The sequence below is a fragment of the Rutidosis leptorrhynchoides genome, chromosome 8 (genome assembly GCF_046630445.1).
Source record: "Rutidosis leptorrhynchoides isolate AG116_Rl617_1_P2 chromosome 8, CSIRO_AGI_Rlap_v1, whole genome shotgun sequence".
Classification (NCBI taxonomy): Eukaryota; Viridiplantae; Streptophyta; class Magnoliopsida; order Asterales; family Asteraceae; genus Rutidosis; species Rutidosis leptorrhynchoides.
Window position 1 is genome coordinate 311270952 of NC_092340.1, and position 15499 is coordinate 311286450.

Sequence of the window (15499 nt, forward strand, 5' to 3'; positions counted from 1 at the left end):
GGCGCAAAAGAAGTCCCACCAACTACAAAAGGCAATATATAACAATATAAATGAGACCCGAGAAAATAAATTACCTAGACTTAAAAAATTGAAACTAAGGTTACTAATAAAAAACAGATACTTAAAGTACAATCCGATTAGAAAGTGAAATATATCTTCGAAAGTTACCTCCCACTATCATCAGTGAATATAGTCCCAGTAATATGCATAGGGTTAAGAGATGAGGCTGCTATAGAATCAAAATTCAAATATGCAGTATGTTGTATAGTGCCTACTGTTTGGGATGTTACTGGATCACCCGGATCAGAACCTGAAACAATAAAATTGAACACATCATTACATAAATAAGATATGAGATACTAAGAGGTGTAGCGTATAAATCACAAACAATATTATATTGTTACCTGAGACACATGTGACCGGATCTGTTGTTGAAGTGTCAACGAATGTGGAAACCGAATGAGCCAAATCTATAGCGATTGCAGGTGTCCCAACATCAGTAGACAAAAAATGAGCAGGAGTATTGCATGTATGATTACGATGCCTTAACATGTCCCTTTTACCCATTTGCCTCTAAGATACAGTATAGATAGCAAGAGAATGGTTGTTTTCAATAATGTGACTGATTGAGACATCGTTAGTGTGACTCAGTGACCCGCGACGCTTTCTACTAAGAGAAAATGTATTTTTGGCAGAGCGCAAAGTAGGCAAGGCTGTTTTTGGAAGAAAGTTGACGAATTCAACTACGAAGAGAAATCTATCAAAAAATATATAAAACGTGAACAATTTAATTAACAAATAAAAAAACTGAAGACACCATATCAAGACCTGTTGGCGCTAAATATTCGACTGAAGGAAGTATAGCAGGCTGCGAGCAGCAGACGTTCACGACGCCACCAAATCAGCATTTTTAACTACACATTTCAGTTTACGACAAAATAAATAAGATACGAATTAGCCAAAAAAGAAATTGTAAACGACATAATCACCGGAGCCAGCTATGGTCGAATTATTAAACACCTATACCATTAGCATAATCTGGCTTAGCAAATAGTCGTCGAGTTATTTACAGAGGTCTGTTTTAGGTGATTTACTTTACTCTAAATTCCCAAGTAATTTCAGCCCAAATATGGCATTTTCAGCTAAAATTAAGAGTCAACAACTTGGTAATTTCAATTTGAACATGCGCATTTCAATTTAATTAAACTTCTGTAGTTATGAGGTCAAACTCAAACGAAAAAAGAATATACCTTTTGCATTTGCACATATTTCAGGTGACAACAATGGATCCATAAGCGACTCTGCAGATGAACTATAGGTAACAGGAGCTGCAAAACTATGATGAATATTGAGAGGAAAAAAGTGAGGCTCAGATTCATATATATAATCAAGCAATAACATATGAGTCGCCATGGCTGCAATCTTTAGATTGCCACGCCAAGATACGATCCCTTTTTTCTCATTGCTTGACTAAAGTCCCACATATTCATCATCACAGCCTTCATTTCTAAAGTATTATCGATATGAAACTCGATCGCCCTTATCGGAGGGTGTAGATAACATCATAAATTTACTTCAACTGTCTACAAAAAGAGATACCACCATAACCAAGAGCTGTAACCAAACTCCACAGAATGGATACCAAAAATAAACAACATAGGGCTGAATAAATTCAACATTTACTCCAGTAAAATAGAAAATAGTCACCCTGCCTTTCACTATTACTTCAATAACTTAAATTGTAAAATGACAGAGTGATGCAATTTGAGGAGTAGATGCCGTCCTTCCTAATTGATATATAGAGTAATTCTTTATAAACAGGGAGAGTACCATTTTCGACATCTGCATCAACACTCCGCAGAGCGGCTGCCATGTCCAAAAAAGGCAGCAAAACTCATCAAGATAAATGAAACTTTTAGGTTTGGATGTTAACCACCATCACCAACAATTCCAAATACAACAAAACAACAGGCGAAGTGTACAAAACGTCCAAATATGGCATGCCTCTTGGTATATAAGGGTAATACAACAACTATACTTCATTCACCAATTAAATAAAACAAATAAACTAACAGACAGATCGGAGGGAATGAATAATGTTAAAACTAATTCATGAGACCAAATATTGGTTAGGCTCAGATATGAATTTGGGAACAAAAAAAGTTCCAAAACCCACCATGGCTGCAAACACAAAAGGTTGCATTGATTATATGCCTTCCGAGTGTTGCCTCGCCAAGAGATGGGAGGGACCATAAATATCCCATAAAGAACACCAATCATCACAGCCACCGTCAATACAACTAAAACCGCCATCGATACCTTCAGTACCATACAATTGAGCAGAGGACGTAAAAAGATGATAATTCAATTGAACAAATGAAAAGTATGATAAATATGAAGCATTATCAAGTTATGTTATCAAAACTGACAAACGTTACTGCCATGAATACAACCACAACCGTCATTAGCAACATTAGAAGCATACAGTTGAAATAAAATGTGTAACCACATATTAAATCACAGGAAGATGGTAATGAAACTCGATTCATAGGACCGAATATTGGTTAGGCTCAGATTTGAATTTAGGAACAAATGAAGTTCCAAAACCCATCATGGCTGCAAGCACAAACGGTTGCATTGATTAAATGCCTTCCGGGTGTTGCCTCGCCAAGAAACGGGAGTGGTCATAAATATCCCATCAAGAAAATCAATCACCATAGCCACCGTCGATACAACCATAACCACCATCGACAGCTTCACTACCATAAAATCGAAAAGAGGACGTAAGTACATGATAATTCAATCTAAAAAATGGGAAATACAATGAATATGAAGCATTATCAAGTTAGGATATCGAAACATACGAACGTTACAGCCGTCGAGACAACCGCAGCTGTCATTTGCAACATCAGAAGCATACAATCGGGGAAAAAAGTGCAACCACGTATTAAAGCAAAGGAAGATGGTAATGAAACTCACTATTCATCGAAGATTGAAGCCAAAAACCCCAATGTTTTTGTTTCGTTCAATAGCAGCTACAAATTAGGGTTTGCATCAGATTTAATTGTTGCAGCCCTAATATAAACGGATAAAACGTTGATCCGGCAATCGGATAATGATGACGGTTCTGGTGAGGAAAACCCTAAATTTTACCCCAATTTGAGGAGATAATGACGACGATTAGCATGTGAAAAAGGAAGAAGGTAGATAAGATATGGAGGCGGTGGAGTTGGTAGGGAGAAGGTGTGTGGAATAAAATAGCAGAGAGGAATTAAACCATTAATCAGGACGACATGAGGAATGAATAAAACGACCAAATCTGGTTTGAGTTTTAGTATATAAGATAATTGTTCATTATGGTAGTAGATTGTTAAAAATGCTACGTAATAGCTTTGTTGTTGCTAAGAAATAAAGCTTACTTGTTATGTTTTTGTTGTGGGATTAGCTGCCGGTGGATCGAAGATTTCTCAGGAGGGCAAGCAAGCGGCTAAAGAATAACCGGAAGTCTAAGTGTAAGCAAGTTTTCCATGTTCTTGTTTATTATGATTTTGCTATTTTGGGGAAACTATGTCTTTTGGGGATCATATGTATGACAAAACCTGTTGTCTTTCAGATTGGTGTATCGAATTGTTAACCACGTGTAAATCTAGGGTGAATATTGCATCACCATTTTGTAGTTGATGTAGATGCAATTGATGGGTTATGAATCTTTTGATGTAATGTGGTATTTTGGTAATCGTATTTATGTGATAACGCTGCTAAAGAGACCCATAAAGATATGTAAGGAATATTGGTGTGTTTGTAATCATGTGTGTAAATGGGTTCAGGATCCTTTAGGTTGGGTAATTGAAATTCTGAGTCAGGTGTAGTGCGCGCCGCGCACTCCGCAAAAATGTAAATGCGCCGCAAAAATTCGTGGCATGAATTGGGTCCAGAAATTTGTTGAAATGTGCGCCGCAAAAATGCAAATGCGCGCTGCGCATACTGCTTGAAAACTTTCTGTCGCGACTTACCATTGTGCCACTCGCCGCGCAGGGTATTGGCGCGCCGCGTACATGAATAAATAACTTATGGGAAGGAGGGCGTTTCACTCTCGAACTTTCAGGCGATTTTCTCACCTTCATCAGCAAACATGCATTCATGCTTTCTGTTGGTGGCAATTAGGGTTAATAGCGATTATGTACATAACAGTGGTTGACTTCGTTGGTTGCGATTGATGTACAAATTTTCTTCATTAATATGAGTTGAACGTTCATTGAAACATCTAAAACAATTATAACCGTAAAACCTTTTAGACCGCTTGTACTAGTCAATGATGGTTGTGATAATACTCTAGATGTGGTAAAAGGGGAGTGAGTCACATGGAAAGGGGAATAAAAGGAGATAAAAAAAGTGAATTCACATTATAATGTTATGGTGTCTGTTGCTACTTCACAAATGCTCTGGGTAAACATCCTAATTGAAGTGTTCTGAGTGTTTTAAAGTGTTAATTGCCTTCTCACACATCAAGGTAAAAAATGGTTAAGTAGGGTTTGATTTTAGGAAAGTTTCAAAGTAAGATCACGAGTTAGTTTTAGTAGATTTGTAATTATGCAATGTTAAATGAATGATTATAATTAGATGAGCGATATTACCTGATTTATACATGTTTTATATCTTATTATCAGGCAATATTTGGTTTAATTGATGAGTTTTTATGGTTGAATAGCATGATATTTGATACGTAGTACTTTGTGGAATGATTTCAGGAAAATTAGAGGAAAGATGAAGTTTTAAGGAAGTGGAGAATTAATGCTGGAAAAGTTGATGTCAGTAGAAGGGAGCGCCACATGATTATTTGATGAAAAACATAACTATCAGATCAGAAGAGGCGCTTTAGCAAGAAAGAGCTTGTAAGTAACTAGAGGGGGTGAATAGTTACTTAATACGATTTATAAAACTTTTTCGATCATCAACAAGATTTGAACAATCCTTGATCAACTTAATCAACTCAAACCCAATGTGTGTAGTGTTTATGTTAGAAGTAATGCAGAATGTAAAGTAAAGAACATAAACACAAGGATTCATAGTGTTTGGGTGGATGTTAAATAATATACCTTAATCCACTCCCCGATTCACTAATCGAGAGTGTTGCTTCACTAAGCCTCTTTCTCCAAATCCGTTGAAGATCCGATTTACAAGTCTTGTACTCCTTTGTAGATAACAAACATAATCTTTCTATCCCTTTGAAAGATTACCTTTAACTTAGATCAATTTATCTTCACCTTGGACAAGTATTAATCCCCATTAGAATTAATCAACTTCCTAGTTCCCTTTAAGGAAGATGATAGCTAAACTAGCTTATGCTTCTAATTACAAAGTACAAACTCACCTTTTTTAGTGATGAAAATCCTAAGACAATTCAAAGGATTCATACAACAATAAGTAAACTCACAAAGATAGTAATTTGATAGTAAGTTTACAACCTTTCTACAATCTATGAGATTATAGAACTTCTCTTGCTAATCACAAAAATACATATGAATTATGATCTTGTGATTCTCTGATGAATTTTGAGTTGAAGCATGCAAGAGGGTCAAATCTTCAAAGCTCTCCAAGTCTTGCTATTTATAAGGAGAGAGAAATAAACTAGCTGTTTCTGCGGCTCAGCACACAGTCGACTGTGGGTCGACCGCATGCGGTACAGTCCAAAACATATATCCGTTGTATAGCCATTTGAATCAGCTTTGACCTCAAATCTTTGGACTCTTTACTTCATTTAATACCTGCAAAAGATACCCATTATCCTATACAAGTACTATATGCATTAAGTGTTCATATATCTTGGATGTATTGCCTTGATAGTAACTTGTCATATTCAAAGTGGTAAGTCTAACATTCTTGGGTACATGTCATGATAGTCATTTGAGGCCATCTCCATTTTCTCATAATCTTTTGTTTGTAATTAACACACTTGCTAAAGTCTTATTAGTTGGTCAATATGTCATTGATGACAATAACCCACTTAATCACAAAGCACATTAATATTCATCTTTAAGCTTGTTTGTGAATTAATTAAGTGTGTTCATGATGTCTTAACAAGTGAAACAAGTAATATCAGTTAAGTATATTAAGTTAATTAAGACTATACCATTCTTAAACTTGTTTCTAGACTTAAGCAAATTCCATATGTCTGTTAATAATTCTTTATCCATTTAAGATCACTAGATTATGACCTATCAATTGTTATCCAAGAAGCATAAGTATATTGAAGTAGTTCAAATACAAGTTGATGATTTTTCAAATTGTAGCACATAGCAAGGCAAGGTTCATACATACATATATATATATATATATATATATATATATATATATATATATATATATATATATATATATATATATATATATATATATATATATATATATATATATATATATATATATATATATATATATATATATATATTAAGTAACTACTAGCAAGTTAGCATTTAGCACATAATCAAATAATACTCATGTATTAATAGCAAGTAGTCAAGTAATACTTATGTAATGACTAGCAAGAGATTACTAATTAATTTAGGATTAAACATATAGTGATGATATAGCATTGTACCAAGGCTATGTAAGTTTTACTTGCAATGTGGTATTTGCAAGATTAATGTATAAGTATACATTAATGTCCAACACATGTACAAGGAATGAGCAACTCTTGGTTGGGACTTGATGACCATCTTAAATATGTCTAAATACATTTAGGAGCGCAAGTTTTCCTGTAACACTTATGTGTTATCCTTAATCAAGGATAAACCGTCATTAATGTGTCATTAGGTGTGATTAACCAAGATTAGCGTTCTAGTGACTAAAACTCTGTTGGGTATGAAGAGGGCAACTATTCTAAGCATGTTTTAACAAGTTTCATAAATTATAGATGCCCCAAAGTGGTCAAAATTTATTTGATCAAAATTTTAGATAGAACCTTCTGCGGTCAACCCATGGTTGACCGTGGGGTCTATCGCGCACACCAGGTTTCATAAACTAGTATGCAGGGCTTCCACGATCTGACCTGTGGTCAACCGAGGATCAAACCGTGTGAGTTATATTTTTATTTTAAGCTTTATTTAGTTTTGGTCTTTTGCTAGATAAAGTGTGGGTTAGTGAACTTGTATATTTATGTCAAGAAGTCTACCATCACATTTAGTTATGTTGTGATGACCCGGAAATTTCTGACCAAATTTAAACTTAATCTTTGTATGATTAACATTTTCGACACGATAAGCAAAGTCTGTAAAACTGAATCTCAAAATTTTTGAACTACTTTTATATATTTAAATACCCTTCGGTTGTTTTCGACGTTTCGCGAACAATTATATGTAAATAGATACATATATACTATAACTTGAAAAGGTAACAATGTATTAATTGTTTGATACCGTACATTAAACTTATTGGTTTAAATATCTATTTGAATATATATGATAAGTTGAAATATTTATTATTTAAATTTATATATAAATAACTTCCAATGTGTATTTAAAAACTGATTTATGTATATTAAAAAGATATATACATATATATAATTTCAAGTTATTTACTAAACGATAGTAACATTCGTTTATTGATTCGATTGATATTTAGATAAGTTAACTAAAGCGTTTAAGATGAACCAGTAAAACACTAATTTGCTACAGTATTTTCAAATTGCTACAGTACCCAAAATGCTACAGTGTTTTCGAAAATCACTATTTGCTACAGTGAATTGCTACACTATTTTAAAATGTATTTTAACAAATATCGAGATGATGATTTATAGAAGTAAATGACCAAAACACTCAAATGTATAAGTTATATTTCGAGTGATATAATTTAGGGATAATTTAAGACTATATTTTGACAAAGGTACGATTCACGAAACGTAAAGTGCTAGTTTTCTAAGCGTACGAAAATGCGTTTGAGGAACCGGAACCGGGACATAAGTCGAGTAACGACGTATGACTTTTCGGGACAAAAATTACAAATCAACTATGCACATGAATTTAATATAATATATAATTAATTATATAAATTATATATATTATATTAATATTTAAATATGTCGACAAGCAAGAAAACAAAAGGATTGTGTGCTGGACAGCAGGCCCATGCGATCGCATGGGATATAGCCTTCCCAGCCATGCGATCGCATGGACACCAGGGACAAGCCACAACTATAAATACGCGATCATTTCTGTTTCTGATCTCATTTTAATTACTCCGTAGATATTTATTTATTTTATTTAATATTATTATTATTATTATTATTATTATTATTATTATTATTATTATTATTATTATTATTATTAAGATTAATATTATTATTAATCTAATTATTATTAGTAATATTATTAGTATTATACATAAAATACTACGACGAGGTTATGAGCGTGTCACTTTTAAAATAAGTTTACAAGCAAGCTAGAGCTAAGAAAATTATGGGTTATTGCCAAAGAGGTTATGGGTAATGTTCGGGGGGTATATTTATGAATCAAACCTAGTGTTTATCATCTCCGTTACGTCTACGTACTTTTCTACAATATTGAATCTCAATATTGATACGTTGAGATCTACGGTTATTCGATACTCTGAGTTTCGATCACATTACGATGAACGACTTTATATGCTGATAAGGTGAGTTTCATTGATCCCTTTTTAATTTCTTTTGCAATATATATTTTTGGGCTGAGAATACATGCACTTTATTTTAAACGCAATGGATACAAGTACATACTAAATTCTACACTGAGTTTGAACCGAAAATTCCTTAGCTTTGGTAACTGTTAACTGCCAGTTATAAGAACTGGTGGGCGCGAGTAGTAGTATATGGATCCATAGGGCTTGATATCCCCGTCCGAGCTAGAGCACTAGCCTTTTAACGGACGTATGCTATTTGAGAAGCGTACACGTTGGTTTGCGTGTATTATTAAGATGATTATACAAAGGGTACAAATTATATATACATTAAGTTTAGTTATCAGGGTGCTCAATTTCTTAGAATATTTTGATAAACGTTTCTAGATGAAACAACTGAAATCTTGTGATCCACTTTTATATATAGATTATACGAAACATTAAAACTATGAACTCACCAACCTTTGTGTTGACACTTGTTAGCATGTTTATTCTCAGGTTTCCTAGAAGTCTTCCGCTGTTTGCTTATATGTTAGACAAGCTATGTGCATGGAGTCGTACATGGCATATTTTTCAAGGAAACGTTGCATTCACCAAATCATCACCATGTATCTTATTTTGACTGCATTGTCAACGGAAGTACTATTGTAAACAATTATTTACAGTGATTGTCTATATATAGAAATCATCAGATGTCGAAAACCTTTGATTTAAATATTCATTTATGGTATGCCTTTTCAAAAGAATGCAATGTTTACAAAACGTATCATATAGAGGTCAAATACCTCGCAATGAAATCGATGAATGGCGTGTTCGTCCATATGGATTTGGAGCGATCGTCACATATGTGCATTTGTCATCATCAAAACAGTTATTGACATTGTTTAAGATTAATATTATCGTTAAGCATAAACTAACATCCTTCCCAACACAGCTATTTCTTCATCTCAAGCGCCGCTTCAGCAGAAGGCGCCGCTTGATTTCATGAACAGAAAGTCTGGAAGTCAGTTCGAAGCGTCGCTTGCATGGCCAAGCTCCGCCTTGATCATATGGAGAACTGCTTATTCTATGAAGAAAATTGCTGCATAAATTAAGCAGGCGCCAGATTTTGATGGGCAAGTGCCGCTTGCTGCCCTCAAAGCGACGCTTGATCGAGTTGGCGAGACAGGGTATAAATGCAAAGTTGCCTATTTTTACACCTAAGTTACACCCTTGGGAGCAGCAGCTACGAATTTTCTCCCAAAGAGTTATCTTTCCATCATTCAAAGTATCAAACAGGGTGGGAAACATCATATCTACAGCAACCATCCTAGATTCAGATTTTGGTCCAGAAACTCAATTAATTCGATTTATCTTTTTGATTTTTAATAATAAATTCTTGTTTTATTTCAGTGATGGATAGTTTTTTATAATATGGTTGTTGGCTAAACATTATATGTCTATTTAGGCTAAATACTTGGACATGGGAGTAGTTTTATAATGATTTATTCTTTAATTACAAGATTTTATGTTTGAAAAAAGATCTATCTTTATCTTCTTAGTATTGATTTCGTTTGATAAATTATTCTACTTGATTGTCCTGAACTGATCACTCATCACTTAGGTGTTCTGGTTTATGATTTAGTGACATTGAAATCATACATTGTCGTGAAAAAGGAAACGGATTAAGCTTGAATTAAGAAAAATAGGTGAATTTTATGCGACGACCAGTTAGCACAATTAGTGGTGACCGCGACCGTACGGTATCATAAGCTCAAGTCATTAAATTTGTTGATTGTTAAGTAGCTAGACCCCTAGACCGCGACTGTACGGCTAGAACTAGTTAGGAGACTTCACACGTAAATTGTATTTATTAAAACTTAATTTCAACACTCCCCACGTCAAAGTGAATATAGCCTAGATAGTGTAAGACCCAAGTTTGTTTAGTACATAATTGTGATTATAATAAAAGCTGCCAGTATCAGTTCCAGCAGGGGACCGCGGCGCGGCCAATAGGCTCGCGGCGCTGCCAACGTCAGATGGTGATTCTTTTGTTTTATTTAAATTAAAGAAGGGTATTTTGGTACTTTCACTTGTTGAACGACTTTAAGTCCTCTAGATCAGTTTTTGGAGTGTCATTTACTCCTCTCACACCAACCTTATCTCTTCCACTACAATTTTAGAGAGAGAACCCATTTTAGAGAGAGAAAGCTCAAATCAATGAGGAAGAAGCTTGATTCGGGTCAAAACGCGGGTATTAAAGTTGTTCATCTAGTCTCTAGCTACATTTTGATTGTGGTGGTAAGTCTTAACCTTGATTTTCTTATTTTAATTTGTTTAAGGGTTAGGGTTTTGGGTTAGTGATGAACATAAAACCCATTGTTGTGATTTTGGGGGTGGGGGGGGGGGGGGGGGGGTGGGTAAGATTGAGTCATGAGGACTCAAGAATGACTAACCTAGAGTTTCAAAGTGATAATTGCTGTTTACGAGTCTTAAATGGTTAGTTAATCACTAGCACACTTTGATATTTAGTAAGTGGGTGTTATTTGGGTATGTTGATGACCCAAATGGGTGTGTTAACCTTGAAATGGGTCAAATGAGTCTTTGATGACCTAAGTCGTTTAATGAGTGTGAAAATGCACTAAACTTGTGATTATAAGTGTATTAAGACCATAACCAATTAATGTTAGAGATTTGGCGTAATCTCGACCTAGTGTAGGGTTAAGGCTGCAAATGGGTAACATTTGCACTATGAGTTAAAATGACACTAGGATGGTGAGTGACTTGGTTGACCAACTTGATTGTGTGATAGATTATATGCATAATGTAATAGGTGTGATGACCCGGAAATTTCCGATCAAATTTAAACTTTAATCTTTATATGTTTCCTACACGATAAGCAATGTTTGTTAAGTTAAAGGATTTTAAACTATGTTCATACATTCATTTAACCCCGACCAAGTTCCGATGATTCACGAACGAATGTAGTAGATATATATATATATATATATATATATATATATATATATATATATATATATATATATATATATATATATATATATATATATATATATATATATATATATATATATATATACACATATATATATATATATATATATATATATATATATATATATATATATATATATATATATATATATATATATATATACAAATATCAGTTTATATAATAAATCAAAATAATATAATACAACTTAACCAACTGACTTAATTAAGTAAAATATCATACAAGATAAAAAGTTGTCATTTGAAATGAAACTATAGATATTTTGTGTATGATTATTGAATATTACGTAAGTAGTAATACATAACTTGTTTCTTGTCAACGATTAACAAAGTATTAAATGTATAATGTTATAATTTGAGTTTAAATATTTTAATGTATATAATTAATACAATTATTATAAACTATATAGTTAATACTATTATTATTAGTAATGATATTATTACTAGTACAATTATAATTATATTTGTATTACTATTATTTATGATATTAAAGAGTAGTATTATTACATTTACATTTATTAACAAGAATAAAGATAATGTATACATATAAATATATAATAATGAAAGATATATAATTATGGATAAAAAATACAAATATAAGAATAGTAGTATGTACAGTTCATAATTAAATACATATACATATACTAAATACAGATATACGTATATAAATAAATATTTACACGAATCATGCATAAATATAAAAATATAAATACGATTAAGATATAGATAATTACAGAAGGTTTGACAATCTGTTTTCAATCATTCTCAAGGGAGTAGTTGATTTGCTTTCTGTCTAATATTCGTACGATCCAAATATCCATCAATTTGTTACGTTTTGTTTCTATCCCAATCTGTTACATGTCATTTTCCATAGTACCAATCAGATAATCAAATGAATCGATTTTATTTCTTTTTATTTAACTTTTCTGTTCTCTTTTGTTTGATTGAGAAATCGTGAACCACACTCTCTGTTTAATGGATCCATTCAGTTGATTTGTACATCATTCAAGCTACTACTACTTCTATTACTCACTAACAACCATCACTCTCTTCTTATTCCTTTGTTGAATTACCACCATACCACAAACACCACATTTAAAATTTGTGCGGTTTATACCTTCTATTGCTATTATTGTTTACAACTCAAGAACCACCATTCTAACCTGCTATGATTAGTTGCTGTTACTGTTTTGATTCATGTTCGGTTTACAACCCAAAACTCACCATATTCGATCACTTAGCTGTTGTTTTTCTGTTCGCAAACCACCAAGATCGCCATGGTCACCAAAAATACCATCGTTCATTATCAGATGTGCTGCTTCTGCTAGCAGATTTCTGTTGTCATTCGAGAACTGATCGCCACACCATTCTCACTATATTCACGAACCACTATCATAACCATTATCTATTTGTTTCTACTATTAATTCTATTCGAATCACTTTCTTTATATTGTCCACTTGATTAATAAAAGGGTTTTTGAGCCAAATATTATAATGGAATGGTGATGATTCCGGTTGTAAAGTTTGTAATGTTCCTGAAGGTATACACCGACTCCCACTAGCTTCCCCTTTTAATTTTAAAAATCTAATATGCAATAATGGAGGATCACATTTTGGCATTTTTTTTTTTGTTGCTTTGCTTTTATGCCGACACTCACAAAAAGAAATACCCCATTTTAGGAAAAAGAAATCGAATTCAATGATGATGAATTATTGATGAGGGCCTACGTTTTTATTATATGTTTCTATCATTTGAAATACATGTTATCAGACCAAAAAGCCAAGAGTTTTGTGATGAGCCATATCCCAGCCGTTTCTTTATTCCAAGTTTAAGTGGATCGGGCTTCTTTAATTTTTCCTGTTGGGCCGAAGTGAATTGGCCGCTAATTGCATTGGTGGTTATTTTTTTTTATATTACGAAGGGTAGCTGTATGATAATGATGATGATATACGAATAGAATATGGGGATGATGAAGCACGATGTTAAGATTGATGATAAAGATATGGATAATGATAAATAAAGATGGTGATGTACCTGTTGGCAATTCATGATGAAAAATGATTGTGATTAGGGTTATAGATAATAACCGATGATGATGATGATATTGATATTCGATGATTAGTTTGATAATGATGATGGTTAGTATGATGATAATGATGATTGTAATCAATAGATAATATAATAGTGATTAAGATCAATTATGAAAATGATGAAGAGATAAGTGGGTTTAGGGTTATGAAGAAGATGACTGGGTTATACGCGTTTATATACGTTAGTGAAGTGATGAATTCACAAAAACAATACAGACCAGATGGTTGGGGGTTGTGTGATGAACAATAGGTCCTGAGTTCGATCCTAGTCTCCTGCAATCTTATTTTATTTTTTACAACAATAACCTGTTATTGGACTGCCTACAGCATTGGGCCGTAAACTTGGTTAGTGGGCCGAGTTAAATTTTGGGCTCATTCTATAAGTGGTTTCTGGGTTATAAAACGAGTTAAGGTTTAAAAGGATTTAAACATATTACTAAACCACAAAAGAAATTGTAGAAGGATGGTAAGGGGTGCGGATGTTAAGTGAGAGGTCGTGGGTTCGAGACTAGGCAGGAGCATTTTTATTTTTGAGACCTACTCTTCAAAGGTAGTATTGTCACTAATATTGTTTTTATAGATATTATCATTATTAATACTATTATTACCACTATTTTTGTTATTATCACAAATAAATATTATTTTTACAAAAATACATTGCAAATATATTAATATTACATATTACTAAAAAAAAATTTAATTATATTAAGCTATATATATATAATATATTAATAATATAAGTATATATATTCTTATCATATATAAATCTTGAAATAAATTTCTATTTTAATATAATATGATAAATGATAAATATTATATTATATTATTAAAATATTTTAATAAGTACTCACTATATTAATATTAATAAAGGTATTATAGAAATAAATATTAACCACTTAAAGTATATAGGATAAGTATAACTTATTAGTAATATGGTATGTGAACTATTAATATATAAACTTGTTAGTTGTTATTATTCGTGTTAATATACAAAATTGATATAGGTTCGTGAATCCGAGGCCAACCCTGCATTGTTCAGTTGTTCAATATAGTCATATGTATTTTTACTACAAAATACATTAGGTGAGTTTCATTTGCCTTTTTACCCTTTATATTTTTTGGGCTGAGAATACATGCGCTGCTTTTATAACTGTTTTACGAAATAGACACAAGTACCTTAACTGCATTCTATGATAGAATTATCTGGGATTGGGATTGATTATTATGACACGCATTAGCCCCCGGTTTCCGTTAGAGCGTATGAGCTCCCGAGCCGAGTGGATGGTTTATTATTTATGACATTTTGGCACTGGTTGGCCTATATTTTATAAACATGTGTTCAGCCGTGGGGTGTAAAGACCGGCACAGAGGTTCTATATTTTCAAGGCACATGTATTCAGCCGTGGGGTGAAAGACCAGCACAGATGGTTATTATTATATTTTGAATCCTCACCAGGTGTTCTTCATATGAAAGATATTTTTTTTGTGCAGTTGGAATGGGACTTCTGTACGTTTTATAATATTTAAAATCTTGTGGTCTATTAAAATGACGAAAATGAAATGATTACTATAAACTAATGAACTCACCAACCTTTTGGTTGACACTTGAAAGCATGTTTATTCTCAGGTTTGAAAGAAATCTTCCGCTGTGCATTAGTTCATTTTAAGGATATTACTTGGAGTCATTCATGACTTATTTCAAAAGACGTTGCATTCGAGTTGTTGAAGTTCATTAGAGATTATTATT